Raw genomic sequence first — 16,104 nt, forward strand, 5'->3', positions numbered from 1 at the left:
ATCTCCACCACCCTCTCTCCTGCACCTATTTCTCTTTAGCTTTAATTTTTACTAAAGGGTCATTCCATGTGATTTCAGCAAGCCACAACACCAATTATCTCAGATTGTTCAGAAATCGTTTCAGCCCACATCAGACCAGCCCACATCAGACCATTCCAGTCCAGACTAGATCAGATCAGCCCAGACTAGATCAATATTAGCATTACTGAAACGTTATTTCATTAAAATGTATCTCTGATTGCACCCAAATTGGGTATTTATAGGATTCATACACTGCTCAAAAAAATAAAGGGAACACTTAAACAACACAATGTAACTCCAAGTCAATCACACGTTTGTGAAATCAAACTGTCCACTTAGGAAGCAACACTGATTGACAATAAATTGCACATGCTGTTGTGCAAATGGAATAGACAAAAGGTGGAAATTATAGGCAATTAGCAAGACACCCCCAATAAAGGAGTGATTCTGCAGGTGGTGACCACTGACCACTTCTCAGTTCCTATGCTTCCTGGCTGATGTTTTGGTCACTTTTGAATGCTGGCGGTGCCCTCACTCTAGTGGTAGCATGAGACGGAGTCTACAACCCACACAAGTGGCTCAGGTAGTGCAGCTCATCCAGGATGGCACATCAATGCGAGCTGTGGCAAGAAGGTTTGCTGTGTCTGTCAGCGTAGTGTCCAGAGCATGGAGGCGCTACCAGGAGACAGGCCAGTACATCAGGAGACGTGGAGGAGGCCGGAATGCTACTCATATCTGTTTCTAACTACAGAAACCATTTCAGAACAACCTCAGATGATGGGTGTCCAAATCCTCTTTCTGGTACTTTTTTCAGTGGAATGACTCTTGAGGCCCAATCTTGGCTGGGATCTCTCTCTCTCTCTCTCTCTCTCTCTCTCTCTCTCTCTCTTTCTCTTTCTCTTTCTCTTTCTCTTTCTCTTTCTCTTTCTCTTTCTCTTTCTCTTTCTCTTTCTCTCTCTCTCTCTCTCTCTCTCTCTCTCTCTCTCTCTCTCTTTCTCTCTCTCTTTCTCTTTCTTTCTCCAGTTGAGTGGTTAAAGTCCACTAGGTGCTTCTCTCCAACTGGTTTGGTCTTGTCCCTGTGTGACAGAGTCATTCGGAGCCGTGTGTCACCCACCCTGACAGATACTTAACCTCTGGGCCATCCAGCACCACAAGCAGCAGCTCTGCTTGCTGACCCTGGCTGGGGCGTAGACTGGCTGACACTGTGGACTGTATTCAGTGCAGTTTAGGGGATATGCTAATTAGAACTTTACAGAAAGGAGCCAGGGGATCAGGCTCTTTATGAGGTGAACACCCTCCAGAGGTCACTACAACACACACAGTGCCTTCAGAAAGTATTCACACCCCTTGACCTTTTCCACATTTTGTTGTGATACAGCCTAAATTTAAAATGGATAAAATGTAGATTTTTTTTTTGTCACTGGCCTGCACACAATACCGGATAATGTCATGTTTATTTTTTACAAATTCAATAACAATGAAAAGCTGAAACGCTTGAGTCGATAAGCATTCAAGCCCTTTGTTATGACCAGCCTAAATAAGTTCATAAGTAAAAATGAGCTTAACAAGTCACATAAGTTGCATGGACTCACTGTAAATAATAGTGTTTAACATGATTTTTGAATGACTACCGAGCAGTGAATTTCAAACACAGATTCAACCACAAAGACCAACATTTTCGAATTTCTTTGCGAAGAAGGGCACCTATTGATAGATAGGTTAACAAAAAGTAGACATTGAATATCCCTTTGAGCATGGTGAAATTATTAATTAAACTTTGGATGGTGTATCAATACACCCTGTCACTACATGTATACAGGCGTCCTTCCTAACTCAGTTGCCTGAGAGGAAGGAAACTGCTCAGGGATTATGTATGTAGCCTCGCTACTTTTATAGCCTCGCTACTGTACAGTCTTGGCCAAAAGTTTTGAGAATGACACAAATATTAATTTCCACAACGTTTGCTGCCTCAGTGTCTTTAGATATTTTTGTCAGATGTTACTATGGAATACTGAAGTATAATTACAAGCATTTCATAAGTGTCAAAGGATTTTATTGACAATTACATGAAGTAGATGCAAAGAGTTAATATTTGCAGTGTTGACCCTTCTTTTTCAAGACTTCTGCAATCCGCCCTGGCATGCTGTCAATTAACTTCTGGGCCACATCCTGACTGATGGCAGCCCATTCTTGCATAATCAATGCTTGGAGTTTGTCAGAAATGGTGGGGTTTTGTTTGTCCACCCGCCTCTTGAGGATTGACCACAAGTACTCAATGGGATTAAGGTCTGGGGAGTTTCCTGGCCATGGACCCCAAATATCTATGTTTTGTTCCCCGAGCCACTTAGTTATCACTTTTGCCTTATGGCAAGGTGCTCCATCATGCTGGAAAAGACATTGTTCGTAACCAAACTGTTCCTGGATGTTTGGGAGAAGTTGCTCTCAGAGGATGTGTTGGTACCATTCTTTATTCATGGCTGTGTTCTTAGGCAAAATTGTGAGTGAGCCCACTCCCTTGGCTGAGAAGCAACCCCACACATGAATGGTCTCAGGATGCTTTACTGTTGGCATGACACAGGACTGATGGTAGCGCTCACCTTGTCTTCTCCGGACAAGCTTTTTTCCGGATGCCCCAAACAATCGGAAAGGGGATTCATCAGAGAAAATGACTTTACCCCAGTCCTCAGCAGTCCAATCCCTGTACTTTTTTTCAGAATATCAGTCTGTCCCTGATGTTTTTCCTGGAGAGAAGTGGCTTCTTTGCTGCCCTTCTTGACACCAGGCCATCCCCCTAAAGTCTTCGCCTCACTGTGCGTGCAGATGCACTCACATGTGTTTCCTTGCAAGTAACCATGGTTGAGAGAGGAAGAACAATGATTCCAAGCACCACCCTCCTTTTGAAGCTTCCAGTCTGTTATTCGAACTCAATCAGCATGACAGAGTGATCTCTAGCCTTGTCCTCGTCAACACTCACACCTGTGTTAACGAGAGAATCACTGACATGATGTCAGCTGGTCCTTTTGTGGCAGGGCTGAAATGCATTGGATTTTTTTTGGGGGGGGGGGTTTCAGTTCATTTGCATGGCAAAGAGGGACTTTGCAATTAATTGCAATTCATCTGATCACTCTTCATAACATTCTGGAGTATATGCAAATTGCCATCATACAAACTGAGGCAGCAGACTTTGTGAAAATTAATATTTGTGTCATTCTCAAAACTTTTGGCCACGACTGTATATAGCCTCGCTACTGTTATTTTTCACTGTCTTTTTACTGTTGTTTTTATTTCCTTACTTACCTATTGTTCACCTAATACCTTTTTTGCAGTATTGGTTAGAGCCTGTAATGTGACAAATACACTTTGATTTTATTTGATTTCATCATGAGGCCAATGGTGACTTTAAAACAGTTACAGAGTTTAATGGCTGTGATAGGAGAAAACTGAAGATGGATCAACAACATTGTAGTTACTCCACAATACTAACCTAATTGACAGAGTGAAAATAAGAAAGCCTGTAAAGAATATAAATATTCCAAAACATGCATCCTGTTTGCAACAAGGCACTAAAGTAACACTGCAAGAAAATGTCATAGCAATTAACTTTCTGTTTGGGGAAAATCCAATGCAACACATTACTGAGTACCCCTCTTCATATTTTTAAGCATAGTGGTGGCTGCATCATGTTATGGGTATGCTTGTAATCGTTAAGGACGGGGGAGTTTTTCAGGATAAAATATAAATGGAATGGAGCTAAGCACAGGCAAAATCCTAGAGGAATACCTGGTTCAGTCTGCTTTCCACTAGACACTGGGAGAGGAACTTTTCAGCAGGACAATAACCTAAAACACAAAGCGTTGCTTACTAAGAAAACAGTGAATATTCCTGAGTGGTTGATTTACAGTTTTGACTTAAATTAACATAAATCTATGGCAAGACCTGAAAATGGTTGCATAGCAATTATCAACAGCCAATTTGACAGCTTGAATAATTTTTTAAAGAATAATGGGCATATGTTGCACAATCCAGGTGTGGAAAGCTCTTAGAGACTTACCCAGAAAGACTCAATCGGTGCCAACGGTGTTTCTACAAAGTATTGACTCAGAGGTATGAATACTTTGCAAAAATGTCTAAAAACAGGTTTTCACTTTTTCATTCTGAGGTATTGTGTGTAGATTGCTGAGAAAAACATATATTTAATCAATTTTGAATTCAGTCTGTAAGACAACAAAATGTGGTTTGAGTCAAGGGGTATGAATACTTTCTGAAGGCACTGTAAGTCAGACAGAGAGAGAGAAAGTCAGGCTGGGCAAGTAAGTCATGCTAGATACATCCTGCTTTTGTTCCAGAGAGATAAGGTTGTTGTGGAGGGATAGGGAGACGTGGAGGGGTGGCTGTTCCCTTTTAACAGCTGGTCCTTTGGTTAAATGCGGTCTGTGAGTCCTAGCTTCTCTATAACCTCCTCTCCTCAGGGAGGTTTTATATGTCCATTTCCTCTCCTCCAGGCCTGTGGGACGTGTTAATGGCACCATGTTCCCTGTCACTCCCACAGTTAAATGGAAACTGACCATGAAAGTATGGCTACTCTGCTCAGGGCTGGTTGGCTCCATACACCATGCCCTTGTTCTCAGCACACACACACACACACAGACAGACACACAGACAGACAGACAGACAGACAGACAGACAGACAGACAGACAGACAGACAGACAGACAGACAGACAGACAGACAGACAGACAGACAGACAGACAGACAGACAGAGTTGAACACAAACACACAGTCAGGCCTCAATCTGCAAGTGTAATATCCCCATTAGACAGTATCAATCACATTTATTGATAAATATATAGAAACCCAGCCTAAAACCCCAAAAAGCAAGCAATGCAGATGTAGAAGCACGGTGGCTAGGAAAAACTCACTAGAAAGGCAGGAACCTAGGAAGAAACCTAGAGAGGAACCAGGCTCTGAGGGGTGGCCAGTCTTCTTCTGGCTGTGCCGGGTGGAGATTATAACAGAACATGGCCAAGATGTTCAAACGTTCATAGATGACCAGCAGGGTCAAATAATAATAATCACAGTGGTTGTAGAGGGTGCAACAGGTCAGCACCTCAGGAGTAAATGTCAGTTGGCTTTTCATAGCCGATCATTCAGCGTTAGGGACAGCAAGTGCGGTAGAGAGAGAGTCCAAAGCAGCAGGTCCGGGACAAGGTGGCACGTCCAGTGAACACGTCAGGGTTCCATAGCCGCAGGCGGAACAGTTGAAACTGGAGCACGACTATGTGGACTGGGGACAGCAAGGAGTCTTCAGGCCAGGTAGTCCCGAGGCAAGGTCCCAGGGCTCAGGTCCTCCGGGAGGGAGAGGGAGAGAAAGAGAATTATCGGGAGCATACTTAAATTCACACAGGACATCGGATAAGACAGGAGAAATAATCCAGATGTACCAGACTGACCCGAGCCCCCCATCACATAAACTACTGCAGCACAGTAGAGCTGTTTATGTGGCAGATTCACATCAAGGATACTAGTTGCACTGCACGGCAAATCGAAACTTCAGTACTTTTTCGATACTAGAACAGGAAAAACAGTTTGGTATTCTAATTTTTGTGACTTTCATTACATCTGTCAAATGTGTTTCACGTATCTGTCTATTGACTTTCCTTGCTAGCTTACAGCTGAAACTAACATCAATTCAGTGCTCTAGTACTTAGTTTATGATACTATAATGCAAGATATGCTGATTTCAATGCTGATTGCCACCAAAAACTTTATTCATTCACTTAATTGGTCTCCCTCACGTCTCTCCCTCAGCCAAGGATGATCTCTTGCCTCATTGAACCTCATTGAACCTCATTGAGGTCTCTGACAGGCCACACCCCTTTTGGCTTTTGAATGATGTCATTACTGGTCAGTGACCAGTCAATACTGTTGCCTACTGTACCTCTGTGCATGTTCTGCCTGATTGGCTGTTTTAGCCATTTGGCACAGGGCAGTGTAAAAACAAATGAGATGGTCCCCCCACTCTCATCCTCCTCTCCCTCTCTCCTCCTCACTCATCCCTTTCCTTCCCTCCCCTGCTCACCAGTACATATGCTCACACACCTGGCCTGTGTCGTTACCTGTTTACAAATGACCAGTGATTTTTGCTTGGTTCTCTATTCTCTCTCTTTCTCTTTCTCTCCATGTCATAATTATGCCTTTTGAGTTCATGTTTGGTTCTAACACTCCTCTCTGTTTCAAACATATCATCACAGACACCTTCTGTCTTGACTTTTTCTCTCTATCTTTCTGTCTCTCACATAGCTACTTCTAAAAGCTGTGTGTGTGTGTGTGTGTGTGTGTGTGTCTGTCTGTCTGTCTTTCTGGGGTCTAATGGTCTCCAGTGAGAACGGCAGGCTGAAGATTTATGCCACAAATTAGTGAAATGTGATCAAACAGTCTCCCAGTTAATCACACAGGACCCGTGCCTGTCCCTACTTTATCTGCTGGCATAATTACACCCTGCCGTTCCTCTGACAGCCCTACGCATGGATGGTGGGGTGTGTGTGTGTGGAGACGTTGTCACAGTGATAAATGCCTAGGGTGACAGGGGGAGCAGAGAGAGTGTTTTAAACATGTACTCACTTAACACCCCCCCACCCGCTTGTGAACGCTCGCCTCACCTTGAACATTCGCAGTAAATGGTCCTAGTGAATGCTCTTCCTAAACTCTTCCTGCCATGTGACAGATAAGCCAAAAGCCATGTTTCTGAAAAACATAGTTGTGAGAGATCATGGAGAGATGTGAGTGGAGCCTCTCTCTTATTTCTATCTCTCTCTGTGACAGTCATTTAAACAGCTGTTTATGCAGAGCTTTTAATATCATTGAGGCAAGCAGGCAGGCGGTTTCTAAACACACGCAGGCTGGAAATCAGCAGTCTCCATCTCGCTGCTATGACAGGGTAGGTAATTATGTTGGAGTGTGTGTGTTTTGAAAGTGTGCATGCTGTTTGCTGGGTGAAAAATGATAATCGGGTGATTTTTAAGTGCTATATCTGCTGCCTGCGTGGCTAATGAAAAGTACTTTTAATCCAGTTTGGAGGAGGGGAGGATGAGTAGATGTGAGGAGAAGGGGCTCGTGAAAGGAGGAACAGAGGCGGAGTTGTGTGTGTGTGTGTGTGTGTGTGTGTGTGTGTGTGTGTGTGTGTGTGTGTGTGTGTGTGTGTGTGTGTGTGTGTGTGTGTGTCAAAGGAAAGCCTTGGCATGAGCCCTGAGCTCAGCAATTAGAAGATGCATTTGGAATACTGCTCTCTCTGAAATTGGAGTCTCTGGTCTTGGAATCCAGCAAACCTCTAGTCTACAGTGTGTGATGCCTCTTCTATTATCCTATAGCTCACTGACTGTCTTCATCTATACCCTCCCATCTTTAGCAGTAACTTACAGGCAGCTCATTAGCAAGTAAGTTTCTGTATTTCATATTGCAGTATACTTACCGTAATCTAAATACAGTCTCGACACACAGTACAATGTTGTACAATTTACTGTATTATACTGTAAGAAAGTAAATGCTACTGTCGTAATTAGGAGAGGCTTTAAGAATTCATCTATCTCTCTCTCTCTCTCTCTCTCTCTCTCTCGCTATCTCTCTCTATATCTCTCTCTAACTCTATCTCTCTCTCTCTATATATATCTCTATCTCTCTCTCTCAAACACTCTTATGCAAGTCTGCACGCAATGTTATTGGCTGAAGTAGTAGGGTCAGGTACGGTCAGGTGTGTCTGTGTGGCAGAATCCCTGGAAATAAGTCATTTCCCACTTATTTATGTTTCATCACATTACAGTTCAGCAGCTGTTTCAACAGACGTTCTTCTATGAGAACCATGTTGTAAACCTTTTTGCTGAAGCAGGTTTTTATATGCCACAGTTTATGATAGTCTACATGCTAACCGTTTAGCGATGACACACCTGACACTAGATAGCTTGATTAGTGAGAAGTAACTTAGCCCTGATTGTTCACAAAGTCCGGTGTGTCATATTTATACACTAAGTGCTAGTGTTGTGGGGATATTTGTTCCTGCTCTTAAATATGCCTTTATATTCAGGAATAGCAAATATGTATAGTGGATCAATCATAAAATGCTACTAAGAGGTGGCTTTTAGGAAATATCTGGTTTTGATAGTGGTCCATAGTACTCTTGGCTGTGTGTGTTTTAATAGTATAATCATGATAAGTCAAACAGATGAATGTCCATGTTGTATTTATTTGACCTTCATTTAACCAGGCAACTATTAAAAGGATAATGTGAGATTCTGGCAATTAAGCTGTTTTTCTACTTACCCAGAGTCAGATGAACACTAGGACACCATTTTATATCTCTGCCTCTGAGATACGGTAGCGTATTTCCAGTCATTGCGCTAACGATAGTTAGCATTGGCCTGCAAAACTACCTCTTCCTTCATACTGCATGAAAATGGTATCCATGAGTTCATCAAAAACCACTTAATTGACAGAATCTCACAGTATCCCTTTGATAAAATATTAGTATTTATGATGACGACCATGTTAACATGTCCAATATCACAGACACGTACAATGTTTGATGGTTCTCTGTGTGGGGGATGACATGTTGTTGTGAGGGTCTCGGGCCGTCTCCCAACACTGTGTGTGTTTGGGTCGTGTCCTGCTCTCTCACCCCTCACCCCGACCTCTGACCCCAGCCCGTCAGCAACCAGATAGGAGCACAGAGCTGACAGCTCCCCAGACTGACCTCTCAACCTATACACAACTACCAGACATAGAGAGAGATCAGAAGAAAAACATGTCCTGTCTCTGGTGTTTGTGGTTTTGTCTGTCCTCATCGTAGATAAAGCAATAACTCTTATATCCACCACACTGAACAAAGGAAACCTCCCACAGTACACCTGATGTTTCCACTAACTGTGTGTGTGTGTGTGTGTGTGTGTGTGTGTGTGCTGACTACACACCTGATGTTTCCACTAACTGTGTGTGTGTGTGTGTGTGTGTGTGTGTGTGTGTGTGTGTGTGTGTGTGCTGACTACACACCTGATGTTTCCACTAACTGTGTGTGTGTGCTGACTACACACCTGATGTTTCCACTAACTGTGTGTGTGTGCTGACTACACACCTGATGTTTCCACTAACTGTGTGTGTGTGCTGACTACACACCTGATGTTTCCACTAACTGTGTGTGTGTGCTGACTACACACCTGATGTTTCCACTAACTGTGTGTGTGTGTGCTGACTACACACCTGATGTTTCCACTAACTGTGTGTGTGTGTGCTGACTACACACCTGATGTTTCCACTAACTGTGTGTGTGTGCTGACTACACACCTGATGTTTCCACTAACTGTGTGTGTGTGCTGACTACACACCTGATGTTTCCACTAACTGTGTGTGTGTGTGTGTGCTGACTACACACCTGATGTTTCCACTAACTGTGTGTGTGTGCTGACTACACACCTGATGTTTCCACTAACTGTGTGTGTGTGCTGACTACACACCTGATGTTTCCACTAACCGTGTGTGTGTTCTGACTACACAATACATCTCCCTGTACTCCCTCTTTACTGCTGGATCTGAGTGTCTAAGGGGAGCAGGGGGTCCAGGGAGAGAAGCAAGCTGGTGTGTGTGTGTGTGTGTGTGTGCTGACTACAGACCTGATGTTTCCACTAACTGTGTGTGTGTGCTGACTACACACCTGATGTTTCCACTAACTGTGTGTGTGTGTGTGTGCTGACTACACACCTGATGTTTCCACTAACCGTGTGTGTGTGCTGACTACACACCTGATGTTTCCACTAACTGTGTGTTTGCTGACTACAGACCTGATGTTTCCACTAACTGTGTGTTTGCTGACTACAGACCTGATGTTTCCACTAACTGTGTGTGTGTGCTGACTACACACCTGATGTTTCCACTAACCGTGTGTGTGTGTGTGTGTGCTGACTACACACCTGATGTTTCCACTAACTGTGTGTTTGCTGACTACAGACCTGATGTTTCCACTAACTGTGTGTGTGTGCTGACTACACACCTGATGTTTCCACTAACTGTGTGTGTGTGTGTGTGCTGAATACACACCTGATGTTTCCACTAACTGTGTGTGTGTGTGCTGACTACAGACCTGATGTTTCCACTAACTGTGTGTGTGTGTGCTGACTACACACCTGATGTTTCCACTAACTCTGTGTGTGTGCTGACTACACACCTGATGTTTCCACTAACTGTGTGTGTGTGTGTGTGCTGAATACACACCTGATGTTTCCACTAACTGTGTGTGTGTGTGTGTGCTGTGCTAACTGTGTGTGTGTGTGCTGACTACAGACCTGATGTTTCCACTAACTGTGTGTGTGTGTGCTGACTACACACCTGATGTTTCCACTAACTCTGTGTGTGTGCTGACTACACACCTGATGTTTCCACTAACTGTGTGTGTGTGTGTGTGTGCTGAATACACACCTGATGTTTCCACTAACTGTGTGTGTGTGTGTGTGCTGACTACACACCTGATGTTTCCACTAACTGTGTGTGTGTGCTGACTACACACCTGATGTTTCCACTAACTGTGTGTGTGTGCTGACTACACACCTGATGTTTCCACTAACTGTGTGTGTGTGTGCTGACTACACACCTGATGTTTCCACTAACTGTGTGTGTGTGCTGACTACACACCTGATGTTTCCACTAACCGTGTGTTTGTGCTGACTACACACCTGATGTTTCCACTAACCGTGTGTGTGTGTGTGTGCTGACTACAGACCTGATGTTTCCACTAACCGTGTGTGTGTGCTGACTACACACCTGATGTTTCCACTAACCGTGTGTGTGTGCTGACTACACACCTGATGTTTCCACTAACTGTGTGTGTGTGCTGACTACACACCTGATGTTTCCACTAACTGTGTGTGTGTGTGTGTGCTGACTACAGACCTGATGTTTCCACTAACCGTGTGTGTGTGCTGACTACACACCTGATGTTTCCACTAACTGTGTGTGTGTGCTGACTACACACCTGATGTTTCCACTAACTGTGTGTGTGTTTGCTGACTACACACCTGATGTTTCCACTAACTGTGTGTGTGTGCTGACTACACACCTGATGTTTCCACTAACCGTGTGTGTTCTGACTACACAATACATCTCCCTGTACTCCCTCTTTACTGCTGGATCTGAGTGTCTAAGGGGAGCAGGGGGTCCAGGGAGAGAAGCAAGCTGGTGTGTGTGTGTGTGTGTGTGTGTGTGTGTGTGTGTGGGAGGGAGGTGGAGTATCCCCCTCCTGCTGAGTCTGACTGAGTGTTTACCTGCTCCTAGCTGCAGGGTGAAAGGTGAAGGTAACAGAAAGAGGACCAGTGTGTGTGTGTGTGACAGACAGACAGACAGACAGACAGACAGACAGACAGACAGAGCTATTTGATACACAGCAGTTCTCAACTAGAGGCAGAACAGGGGAGTAATAGGCAGATCTTGATCCTGGGCAAGGGAGGTCAGACTTGACCTGAGGGGACATGGCTGGCTGCATTACTGAACCCTAATGGCCTTCTGAGGTCTAACACACACACACACACACACACACACACACACACACACACACACACACACACACACACACACACACACACACACACACACACACACACACACACACACACACACACACACACACACATACACACACAGAGAGAGAGAGAGCAACCCAATTCCCCCAGAGGGCTGTAGAGACATAGTCCCACACCTCTGACTCTCAGATCCTATTAAACAATGTTAGTGTTATTTAGCTACGTAGCCCTGCTCCCCCCAAACCTAGTTATATACCTGCTTATTCTTTAAAACCCTATTTGTGTCCCTCCTACTGTATGCAGGTGTCATCTATCCAGGGGTGTGTAAGATGTGTTTTAATACAGAGGGTGTGGGGTGTGTAAGATGTGTTTTAATACAGAGGGTGTGGGGTGTGTAAGATGTGTTTTAATACAGAGGGTGTGGGGTGTGTAAGATGTGTTTTAATACAGAGGGTGTGTAAGATGTGTTTTAATACAGAGGGTGTGGGGTGTGTACAATGTTTTTTTAATACAGAGGGTGTGGGGTGTGTAAGGTGTGTTTTAATACAGAGGGTGTGGGGTGTGTAAGATGTGTTTTAATACAGAGGGTGTGTAAGATGTGTTTTAATATAGAGGGTGTGGGGTGTGTAAAATGTGTTTTAATACAGAGGGTGTGGGGTGTGTAAGGTGTGTTTTAATACAGAGGGTGTGGGGTGTGTAAGATGTGTTTTAATACAGAGGGTGTGGGGTGTGTAAGGTGTGTTTTAATACAGAGGGTGTGGGGTGTGTAAGATGTGTTTTAATACAGAGGGTGTGGGGTGTGTAAGATGTGTTTTAATACAGAGGGTGTGGGGTGTGTAAGATGTGTTTTAATACAGAGGGTGAAGGGTGTGTAAGATGTGTTTTAATACAGAGGGTGTGGGGTGTGTAAGGTGTGTTTTAATACAGAGGGTGAGGGGTGTGTAAGATGTGTTTTAATACAGAGGGTGTGGGGTGTGTAAGGTGTGTTTTAATACAGAGGGTGTGTAAGGTGTGTTTTAATACAGAGGGTGAGGGGTGTGTAATATGTGTTTTAATACAGAGGGTGAGGGGTGTGTAAGATGTGTTTTAATACAGAGGGTGTGTAAGATGTGTTTTAATACAGAGGGTGTGGGGTGTGTAAAATGTGTTTTAATACAGAGGGTGTGGGGTGTGTAAGGTGTGTTTTAATACAGAGGGTGTGTAAGATGTGTTTTAATACAGAGGGTGTGGGGTGTGTAAAATGTGTTTTAATACAGAGGGTGTGGGGTGTGTAAGATGTGTTTTAATACAGAGGGTGTGGGGTGTGTAAGGCAGGTTAGGGACCATAGGTGATTTGTGTATTAGACTGACATTGGAGTCCTGGAATCCAGCAAACCTCTAGTCTACAGAGTGTGATGCCTCTTCTATTATCCTATATAACCTACCTTCTTTAGCTTAACCTTCAATTGACCTTTGTGCCTTGTCATCATTGTTTAAAACAGCTTCAGCATCTTTCCCATTGTATGGTAGCTGTTCTGTCCTCTATAGGCTGATGTAACTTACTGCTCAACTTCTAATGACTGTCTCTGTCTCCTGTCCCATCCCATCTCTGTTCCACTCCTCCTCTTCTCAGCCATGAGACAGTTAAACAGAACTACCTGGTCTCACCGTTCCTCTTGTCTTACACCTTCAAACAGAATACAACAGCTTTCATAGCACAGCATTAATGACAATCACTCGTCCGACTGAGGATCAGAGGGGTGTGTGTGTGTGCTTGCATTTGGTGTGTGTCTGTACGTGCATTTGGTGTGTGCTTTGTGTACATGCTTGCGTTTGGGTTGTGTGTATGTGTGTGTGTGTGTGTGTGTCAGATGAGGTGGTGGAGGTGGGGTTAGGGGGTTGAGGTTGATGAAATGCCCATCTATATTAGCAGGAGCAATGTGTGGGTTGTTCTTCCCACTAACCAGGTCTCTGATCTCTGAGACTGGCATCATTAGCCCAGGACACCTGAAGGGCTGGTTTGGTCTTTCAGACTGTAGGATAGTTTCTGATGAGGCAGCAGGAAGACACTTTAGACTCTTCACAAGTCTCTCTTCCTGTTTCAGTAAAGAGACAGAGAGACCATCACACTACCAGGTTCAAGTCTCTCTTCTTGTTTCAGTAAAGAGACAGAGAGACCATCACACTACCAGGTTCAAGTCTCTCCTTGTTTCAGTAAAGAGACAGAGAGACCATCACACTACCAGGTTCAACTTCCCCAAGGGCAGTAGCACACTATGTTCTTGAATGGAGAAAGTAATAGGCAAGAACACACACATACATACACACACACACACCGACGCACATACATACATACACACACACACACACGGTTCACGGTGCCTGCCCAAACACAGTGGAGTGAACTAATAAGGAGGTGTTAAAAATATGTAATTAACTAAATGTTCCTGCTGCTGGGGCACAGATGAATGGACTGTCACTCTGTAATGCAATAGGGAGAAAGAGGGAAATAGAGAGAGATACTGGAGGGAGAGAGAGAGAGAGAGACACTGGAGGGAGAGAGAGAGAGACACTGGAGGGAGAGAGAGAGAGATACTGGAGGGAGAGAGAGAGAGAGATACTGGAGGGAGGGAGAGAGAGAGAGATACTGGAGGGAGAGAGAGAGAGAGATACTGGAGGGAGGGAGAGAGAGAGAGAGATATACTGGAGGGAGGGAGACAGAGATACTGGAGGGAGAGAGAGAGAGATACTGGAGGGAGAGAGAGAGAGATACTGGAGGGAGAGAGAGATACTGGAGGGAGGGAGAGAGAGATACTGGAGGGAGGGAGAGAGAGAGATACTGGAGGGAGAGAGAGATACTGGAGGGAGGGAGAGAGAGAGAGAGATACTGGAGGGAGGGAGAGAGAGAGATACTGGAGGGAGGGAGAGAGAGAGAGATACTGGAGGGAGGGAGAGAGAGAGAGATACTGGAGGGAGGGAGAGAGAGAGAGATACTGGAGGGAGGGAGAGAGAGAGATACTGGAGGGAGGGAGAGAGAGAGATACTGGAGGGAGGGAGAGAGAGAGATACTGGAGGGAGGGAGAGAGAGAGATACTGGAGGGAGGGAGAGAGAGATACTGGAGGGAGGGAGAGAGAGAGATACTGGAGGGAGGGAGAGAGAGAGATACTGGAGGGAGGGAGAGAGAGAGATACTGGAGGGAGGGAGAGAGAGAGATACTGGAGGGAGGGAGAGAGAGAGAGATACTGGAGGGAGGGAGAGAGAGAGATACTGGAGGGAGGGAGAGAGAGAGATACTGGAGGGAGGGAGAGAGAGAGATACTGGAGGGAGGGAGAGAGAGAGATACTGGAGGGAGGGAGAGAGAGAGATACTGGAGGGAGGGAGAGAGAGAGATACTGGAGGGAGGGAGAGAGAGATACTGGAGGGAGGGAGAGAGAGATACTGGAGGGAGGGAGAGAGAGATACTGGAGGGAGGGAGAGAGAGATACTGGAGGGAGGGAGAGAGATACTGGAGGGAGAGAGAGAGATACTGGAGGGAGGGAGAGAGATACTGGAGGGAGAGAGAGAGATACTGGAGGGAGGGAGAGAGATACTGGAGGGAGAGAGAGAGATACTGGAGGGAGGGAGAGAGAGAGAGATACTGGAGGGAGGGAGAGGGAGAGGGAGATACTGGAGGGAGAGAGAGAGAGATACTGGAGGGAGGGAGAGAGAGATACTGGAGGGAGGGAGAGAGAGAGATACTGGAGGGAGGGAGAGAGAGAGATACTGGAGGGAGAGAGAGATACTGGAGGGAGGGAGAGAGAGAGATACTGGAGGGAGAGAGAGATACTGGAGGGAGGGAGAGAGAGAGAGATACTGGAGAGAGAGAGAGATACTGGAGGGAGGGAGAGAGAGAGATACTGGAGGGAGGGAGAGAGAGAGAGAGATACTGGAGGGAGGGAGAGAGAGAGAGATACTGGAGGGAGGGAGAGAGAGAGAGATACTGGAGGGAGGGAGAGAGAGAGAGATACTGGAGGGAGGGAGAGAGAGAGATACTGGAGGGAGGGAGAGAGAGAGATACTGGAGGGAGGGAGAGAGAGAGATACTGGAGGGAGGGAGAGAGAGATACTGGAGGGAGGGAGAGAGAGAGATACTGGAGGGAGGGAGAGAGAGAGATACTGGAGGGAGGGAGAGAGAGAGAGATACTGGAGGGAGGGAGAGAGAGAGATACTGGAGGGAGGGAGAGAGAGAGATACTGGAGGGAGGGAGAGAGAGAGATACTGGAGGGAGGGAGAGAGAGAGATACTGGAGGGAGGGAGAGAGAGAGAGATACTGGAGGGAGGGAGAGAGAGATACTGGAGGGAGGGAGAGAGAGATACTGGAGGGAGGGAGAGAGATACTGGAGGGAGAGAGAGAGATACTGGAGAGAGAGAGAGAGATACTGGAGGGAGGGAGAGAGAGAGAGATACTGGAGGGAGGGAGAGGGAGATACTGGAGGGAGAGAGAGAGAGATACTGGAGGGAGGGAGAGAGAGAGAGAGATACTGGAGGGAGAGAGAGAGAGAGAGATACTG

The 16,104-nt window shown here is 45.5% G+C and overlaps 1 protein-coding gene across 1 annotated transcript in view; it reads left to right on the forward strand.

Annotated features, from left to right (window-relative positions):
• The window catches only part of LOC129861820 (WW domain-containing oxidoreductase-like), a 196,059-nt gene that overhangs the window by 159,815 nt on the left and 20,140 nt on the right, over nt 1-16,104 (forward strand). The window lies entirely within an intron of this gene.

This window comes from Salvelinus fontinalis, chromosome 9, assembly GCF_029448725.1.
Source record: "Salvelinus fontinalis isolate EN_2023a chromosome 9, ASM2944872v1, whole genome shotgun sequence".
NCBI lineage: Eukaryota > Metazoa > Chordata > Actinopteri > Salmoniformes > Salmonidae > Salvelinus > Salvelinus fontinalis.